At 41.6% G+C, this 7,801-nt stretch overlaps 1 long non-coding RNA gene across 1 annotated transcript; it reads left to right on the top strand.

The window, feature by feature from the left end:
• Positions 1-1,329: 1,329 nt before the first annotated feature.
• Positions 1,330-1,832, top strand: LOC128479102 (uncharacterized). The gene is made up of 2 exons (XR_008351080.1): positions 1,330-1,449; positions 1,508-1,832. It is a non-coding gene; the product is annotated as an uncharacterized LOC128479102 (long non-coding RNA).
• The last annotated feature ends 5,969 nt before the right edge of the window (positions 1,833-7,801 follow it).

Below are 7,801 nucleotides of genomic sequence, written 5' to 3'. Positions count from 1 at the left end.
CTGCCAAAAATGCTAATCTTAGTTTATTTAAACCTGTCTGACCCCATATAAATCTTGTCATTTCTGGCAACCTTCCTAGAAAATGTGAGGGAATGATGACTCATCTATAGCAGGCAAAGAATGAACGAAACCAAAACATTTTGGTATGTTGGGGTCCCTTTTTATTATCAGAGATTTGTACTAACCCGAAAAACTAGCAATTTCTTTCGGCAAATACCATGTTTGCACTAATCCAGCTGCACTGCGCTAATAAAACTGTAAATTGACCCTTTTTGGAACAATGCCGTTAAGGTGTCCTCTATAATGTATGAGAAATTTGACTTATCCTATAGTAAATATACACCCAATGGACTCTCATCCTAGCACAGTATAATAGAATGCATCTTATGACTCCTCTGGCTACCTCTTTGTCTAATTCAGATATCTAAAGATATCAGGCATTAAATTCAAGAGCTGCTTATCTGCTCTTTACTACATTTTTAGTTATGACGCTCTAGTCTTTCCAAAGCATCATATTTATCACAAACATATTTTACCACAAACTGCTTATGATCATACAGGGAACTAAATGAGCTGGCCCTAGCACTAATATTAGCCCTTTAATAGCTCACCGAGAAAATTCTGTGTAGTTACCTTTTTTTTGCCAATTGTGTTAAGAAAATAATTTAAAAAGCATTCAGTTTTTAAAAATTGGTACCCCAAATTATATTCTGCTATTTTCTGCACTTTATAGAGAAAACATGCTTAAGGAATAGAGAATAAAAGGCTACATTATAACAAGGAATCCTGCTTTATGCGTGCTGGACCCATTATATATTTTATGGTGGTAATTAAATTGGCAAACAGTAAGCTGTAAAATATAACATTAAGCATGTAATTGGGGAAAAGTAGTTATACATAAACTAAATAAACTATTCATTTTTTGTAAATGACAACTGTGTGGTACTCCATAAAACAGCTCGCAATGCACAGACCGGACTTCTCAGGGCAATCAGGACAGAAATAGGATGTGTTCTACCGCTATCATTTAGCATAACGTACTCTGTATCGCTTTTGTGCTGTACCGGTGCGTACCTAAAACACGTGGAAAGAGGTCTATTAGGATTTACAGGTATGTCCTGACTTTGTTGCAGCGGCAGCAACATCTCTGCGCTGCTACACAAGAGATGAAGCTGTCTGGGCTGTGGAAAAAGAAAACTCACTCTTAGTAGAGGAGGGATAATAGACTGGGATTTTTTTCAGGCTTTGGACCCCTTAGTTCCAGTGAAGAGTGATGTAAAGACTATAGGATACAAAGGCATTTTAGACAATTGCATGCTCTGCGGCACCAGTTTGGGGAAGGCCCTTTCCTGTCCCAGCATGACTGCGCCCTATAAAGACAAGTTAACACCGTCGAACAATGTTGGTGTCACGGAAGCCTCTGTGCCATGGGCTCCTGGAGGGGACTGAGTGCCAGCCTCCTTCCTACAGACTATTGGTCCTAATACGTAGGGCCACATCTCCCAAGGTACCAGAGACTCTAAAGACTGCATTTTGGGAGGGGGTTTATGTGTGGTGTTACTCAGAGACCTCTTGTGTACCTGGATCTGATAACTAGCAGGCTTCAGTCAGAAGTCAGGGAGATGCCTGTGTTTACCATCCTGCCCACAGACTACAATAGCGACCCCCTACTGGGCTGAGGCGGACGGAGTGCAAATACCGAGCCGTGTGCAAAGGAGGACCTGATGGGGAACTTTCTGTGGCTTGTTGTGTCTATTGCATGTAAATTACCCCTTGTACTGTTTAAATACCCCTGTGTTTCCAAATAAATTGAGTTCCTGTTGTCACCTCAACATGAGTGCTGTCTGATGATTGGGGTGGGCTGCTATGATCCTTTAGTGTAATTTTCAGGACAATAGTCACATTGTATAGCTAAGCTTCGGCTAGCCACAGTGCCAACGCAGCTCCGGTGCAGAGACATCGCCCTTACTCTCTACAACGCTTGTTCTGTGTGGCATTGAAGGGGTTAATCATTGGTGTCCCGGCAGGAGGAAGCAACGTTTGGCTGAAGTACCCAGTCAAGGTACAGGGCGTCCTGTCACAGCTGGGATAACCTGAAATGCAGCTAATTGTCTAACATCAGTGTCTGACCCAGTAGCGTACCTAGCGGGGGGCGGGGGGGGGGCGGTCCGCACCGGGTGCCGCTCATCAGTGGGGTGCCAACTTGCCGGCACCCGGCACCCCTCCAGAGACGGACAGTAATGTCCGCCGCTGGAGGAGCAGGCTCGCAAGAGAGCGGTATCGGAGGTCTTTAACAGACCTCCGGCTCCCTTGAGTGATTTTAAGCCGGTTCCCTTGAACCGGCTTAAAATCACTCAAGGGAGCCGGAGGTCTGTTAAAGACCTCCGATACTGCTCCCTTGCGATCCGCGCGGCAACTGCTGCTGTGCAGAGGGCATAGTGGGCGCGGCTTCAGTGCCGCCGGGATCTGACAACAAACCCCGGCGGCACTGAAGCCGCGCCCACAGTGCCCTCTGACCCGGAAGAAGACAGAAGAAGAGGAGCGAAGAGGAAGACTGCTGTAAAAAGAAAAGACTGCTGTAAGAAGAAAAGAGGTAGAAAAGAAGGTAGGAAATCATTCATTAAGACTGAGTGACAGTGAGAGTGGATTGGTATGTGTGGAATCTGTGGATTGGTATATGTGTGGATTAGTATGTGTGGAATGTGTGGATTGGTATGTGTGGATTGGTATGTGTGGAATCTGTGGATTGGTATGTGTGGTATGTGTGGAATCTGTGGATTGGTAAGTGTTGATTGGTAAATGTGTGAGAGTGATGGGTGTTATGCTGTACCGTTTCCAATGTCTTTTTCATTATAATTATGCTCTAAAGTACATCATAACTCCCATCACTCTATACTGTTCCGTACAGTTGCAGAGCTGGGAGACAGAGGCCTTGCACCCAGGGCCGGCCCTATAATGGGGCAGACTGGGGCAATTGCCCCAGGCGGCACTTTAGAAGGGGCGGCACTTTGCCGCCCCAAGAGCTTTTTTTTATTTTTTTTTTATTTTTTTTTTTTTGAAGCGGAGGAGAGAGAGAGGGGCACCGAGTGGTTTTCGCTTACCCGCTCGGCGCCCCTCTCTCTCTCTCCTCTGCGGCGAGTCTCCCTGTTCGGTCCCGGTGCCGGCTTGTAATGCAGAGCGCCGGAAGTGACGTCAATTTCCGGCGCTCAGCATTACAAGCCGGCACCGTGGCAGAGCAGGGAGACTCGCCGCAGGACTGTTTAAAGGTAAGTACCGGGGGGGGGGTCGTAGATTATGGCGTCGGCGAAGTTTAAAATGCCAACGCCCCCCCCCGGCGTCGGCGGCGTTTTAAACTTCGCCCCAGGCGGCGTTAAGTCTTCGGCCGGCCCTGCTTGCACCCCCACCGCAGGGTGCTGGTCTGGTTCTATGTGGGCAATGTGGACGCTGGCTTTGGGGTGTGCAATCTGTGATCTATGCCTGTAATTTAGGGTGTTTTATCTATAACTTTAATGCTGAGTTTTTATGTGAATTCCAATTGATCAATACCTGCAAAGCTGGGTTTGTGTGTTAATGTGTTGGTCTATATCTGCTATGCTATGTTTCTATACATTATTTATGTTTACCAGCAAATACAGGATTTGTATGTCTTATTCAGTTGATCAATACCTGGGGTGCTGTTTCCATGTGTTGTTTATTTGATCTATACCTTCAGTGCTGAGTGATTTCCAGTTGATCTATACCTGCAATGCTGGGTTTGTGTGTTCTGTTGATTTATACCTGCAATGCTATGTTTCCATACATTATTTATGTATACCTGTAAATACAGGATATTTATGTCTTATTCAGTTGCACGTGCTGTTTCCATGTGTTGTTTATTTGATCTATACCTGAACTACAGGGAGTAATTAAAAGAGAGTTGTGGTTTAGTGACGTAAGGGACAAATGGACGATGGACGGGATGATTACGGGGAGAGGACCTCCCAATGTCACGGTGCAGTCAGAAGAAGGGAAGGCTGTACTGACTCTCACAGTCTTCCCCTGATCTGCAGTTGAGGGCAGTACAACATAATCCCTATCACTATACATCGATCTAGACATTTACAATAATGCAGCATAACCCCTACCACTATATACTAAGCCAGACACTGAAGTGGTAGGCCTACACCACATCAATGGCTTTGTATATAGTGATATGGGTTATGCTGCATTATTGTAAATGTCAGGCTCAATGTATAGTGATATGGATTACGCTGCCCCACCGTCAATGTGTGCTCAGTATAAAGTGATAGGTGTTATCCTGTATCACCGGCAATGTGGGCCTCAGTATATAATAACAGTTATGTTGTACCACCGTCAGCGCGTGCCTCAGTATATAATGGAAACAGTTATGTTGTACTACTGTCAGCGCGTGTCTCAGTATATAATGATAGCAGTTGTGCTGCACAACTGTCAATGTCTGCCTCAGTGTATAATGATAGTTATGTTGTACTACTATAAGTGTCTAGCTCAGTATATAAAGATAGTGGTTATGCTGTACCACCATCAATATCTGGCTCAGTTATAGTGATAGGTGTTATGCTGTTCCACTGTAGTATCTGGCTCAGTGTATAGTGATAGGAGTTATGCTGTTTCACTGTAATGTTTGCCTCAATATATAATGAAATGACTTAAGCTGCACCACCGTCAATGTCTGTCTCAGTATAGAGTGATAGGCATTATGCTGTACCACCGTCACTGCCTGGCTCAGTATATAGTGATAGGTGTCATGCTATACCACAGTCAGTGTCTGGTTCATATGGTATATATAATCATGAGTCGACATGGCAACACCACTATATATGCAAATGCTTAAATGAAAAGAGAACAATGTTATGGTGACTCCTGATTATAATATCAGATTTTTTTTTAGTTTATAGTGTCTTTAGCTGCTTAGCCAGTACTTAATTTGTAATGTTTGTCACTCATTTGTTAGGTCTTCTTAGAAACTTGTTGTGTTTGTTGTTTTTTCGGGGGGTTATTAAAGAAAGCACTATTATATGTTCAGTAAATGTTATTTAAACATATTTATTTTACTTATAAGTTATTAATTTATTTTTTCAGATTTCTTGTTGTTTACAGTTGACACAGTTTACAAATTGGTGCAATAAATATTCTTGCCAACATAATTTTGTAGATGTCTTTACATTTGGGGGGGGGTGCCACTTACAGGATCCGCCCCGGGTGCCAAATACTCTAGGTACGCCCCTGGTCTGACCTCATTAATGGTCTTTTAGCTGTAAATAGGTGTGATGGTCAGGTGTCCACATCTTTTTGGTCCTATAGCCTAAACTCTTGTATTTCTGAAAAACAAAAGTTAGAGACAATTATTAAAACAATGTTAAGAAAATAAACTAATTCGAAATGATTATTGTGATTCGGATGATACTGGTGATATTATTACTCTCCTATATTCTCAATGCTGTATTTAAAGAACATGATGAAACCGCTCTCCCAAACCACAGATGTGTGGAGCTAAATTCAGGCTCCATTGAAGTGCATTAAACTGCGATGTATAAAAGCAGGAGCATTCGCTTAGATTCAATCCACTGATCTAAATATGCAGCAGCTGTCTGTGCCGTATGTCATACCGTATCCTTCTGGAACCCATGGAGACCATTTGATTTACTGCATAACATTGATGTGCATTATTTTATGTAGAAGCACTGCAACCCATCTCTTTAAAGCAATATGGTGCTTTTTAATCATGTGTCTGACACCAGTAATGTCTAAAATCCAGACTTCACCAGCCTGTAGTCTGAGAATGAGAAAATGCATCGAGGATTATGAATATTTTCAAGATGGAGCTGTTATAATCGGAGGGGTGCTTTCTGTCAATCACGCTTTGAATGAGTATGTAGAAGAATATGGAATTAAGCACGTGATGATGTGTATGCGGTAAGTTTCTCTCCCTTTAGTCCTTTTTATGTATTTTTTGACACTTTATTCAGAATTATATCTAGATCTTTGGAAGCCCCAGGTAAATCATTCCCGATATATTTCTCTTATGTCCCAAACACTTTCACACTATGTGGCTCTGTGAATACAACCTAACACTTGGTTTTAAATTAAATACATTGTTCCCATTGTTGTCAAAGCGGCAAACATTACAAAACCTGATACCAGAATTGGCCAGATTTCAATAGATAATAAATGTTCCTGCACTGGTTTTAAGTTTTGCATCATGCTATGTGTGTTTTGTGGCTACACAGTAGGTTATAGGACTGAGATCCTAGTTCCAGACCAAAGTTCCTTGAAGCCGAGTAAGTGCAGCCACACATAGCCGTAGAGCTCCTAAGGACAAGGTCACAAAAGGGTTGGTAGGTTAATTAGTTTAAAATGTCAGTTTGTGTAATATAAAAATATAGACATTTTTAAATCCTAGCTATAACTGAAAACAACATTTCTCAATCACTTATCCATTAAAATATTATTGGATTTGCTTTAAATGAGTTTAACATGTATCGATTTATATCACTTTTGTAGACCTCAGCCACATTATTACAAAAATCTTCTGACCTTTCTCTTTTCCATTTGGGTTATTAACAAAGAGATGGGATCTTTATATAATTTTTCTGTGGGATATCACATATTTGATTCATGCTCTGATGAAAAAAAGGCTGTAAAAAGTGTTCTGCAGATATTATCGGGGCCGGGAAAGACCGTCCCTAATTACTCCTGTACTGAACAAGGAAAAGTGGCTGGCTTTATCGGGGATCATTATTCCAGTACAACATTGGCCATAGCCCAGATACTGAAGCTTTATGGGTACGCACAGGTGAGTAAAGAAACATAATTAACCTGACACAAAATGATTCCACTATTTGTTTAACCCCTACGTGACAATGGCTGATTTTATTTTTTGGTACTCTTCGTGACAATGGCTCTTTTAACGTATCTGCAGTGCTCGTGTTTAGCTGTAATTTTCTTCTTTCACGATTAATGAACCCACACAAGTTATATATTGGGTTTCTTTCAGGACAAGAAGGGCTTTCTTTAAATGTCATTTTGATTGTATCATATTATTTACTATTTAAAAAAAAAGTATAAAATAGGGTGAACATTTGAGAAAAAAAGGACTTTTTCTGGCTTTTGCTTGGAAAATATTTTACTCATCTATAAAAACTATGAAAAATCCCGCTAAATAGATTCTACTATTTGTCCTGAGTTTAGAAATACCCATGGTTTTATGCTTTTTTCTGCATGTTGTGGGGCAATAAGTCCAAGTATTGTTTTGCTATTTCAAAACCATTTTTTCCAAACCTGGTAATTCTGCCCCATGTACTATTTCAGGTATCTTTGAAGCCGGCCAATGCAATTTACCCCATCAAACCATATATATTTGACTAGAAACCCCAGGGTATTTAAAATGCTAGTATTTCTACTTTATGGTAGTCAATTTTTGGCATTTTTCACAGTCACACAACACCCCAATATGTGTTCAGCAACATCCCGAGTATAGCGATAACACCTATGGGTTTGCCTGGCTGTTTGGGGCAAAAGGGCAACATTTAGGGCATGCACATTTTCAATGTTGGACTTTTACATTTGGTGATCCTGTGCCCATGCCCTATTTGGTACATTTTTGAGCAATTCAACGTGCCCAATAAAACCATATATTTTTGAAAAGAAGACACCGCAGGGTTTTTCCGGGTTGTTTGCTGGCTAAAAGGCCACATTTGGGACGTGTGCATTTTTCAAATGTAAAATTTGACAGGTGGTCATCCTTCCCCATGTGTTAATTGGGACATTGTTTAACCCGGCC

Source organism: Spea bombifrons, chromosome 1, assembly GCF_027358695.1.
Source record: "Spea bombifrons isolate aSpeBom1 chromosome 1, aSpeBom1.2.pri, whole genome shotgun sequence".
NCBI classification, from domain to species: Eukaryota; Metazoa; Chordata; class Amphibia; order Anura; family Pelobatidae; genus Spea; species Spea bombifrons.
This window is presented reverse-complemented; position numbering and strand designations above follow the sequence as displayed.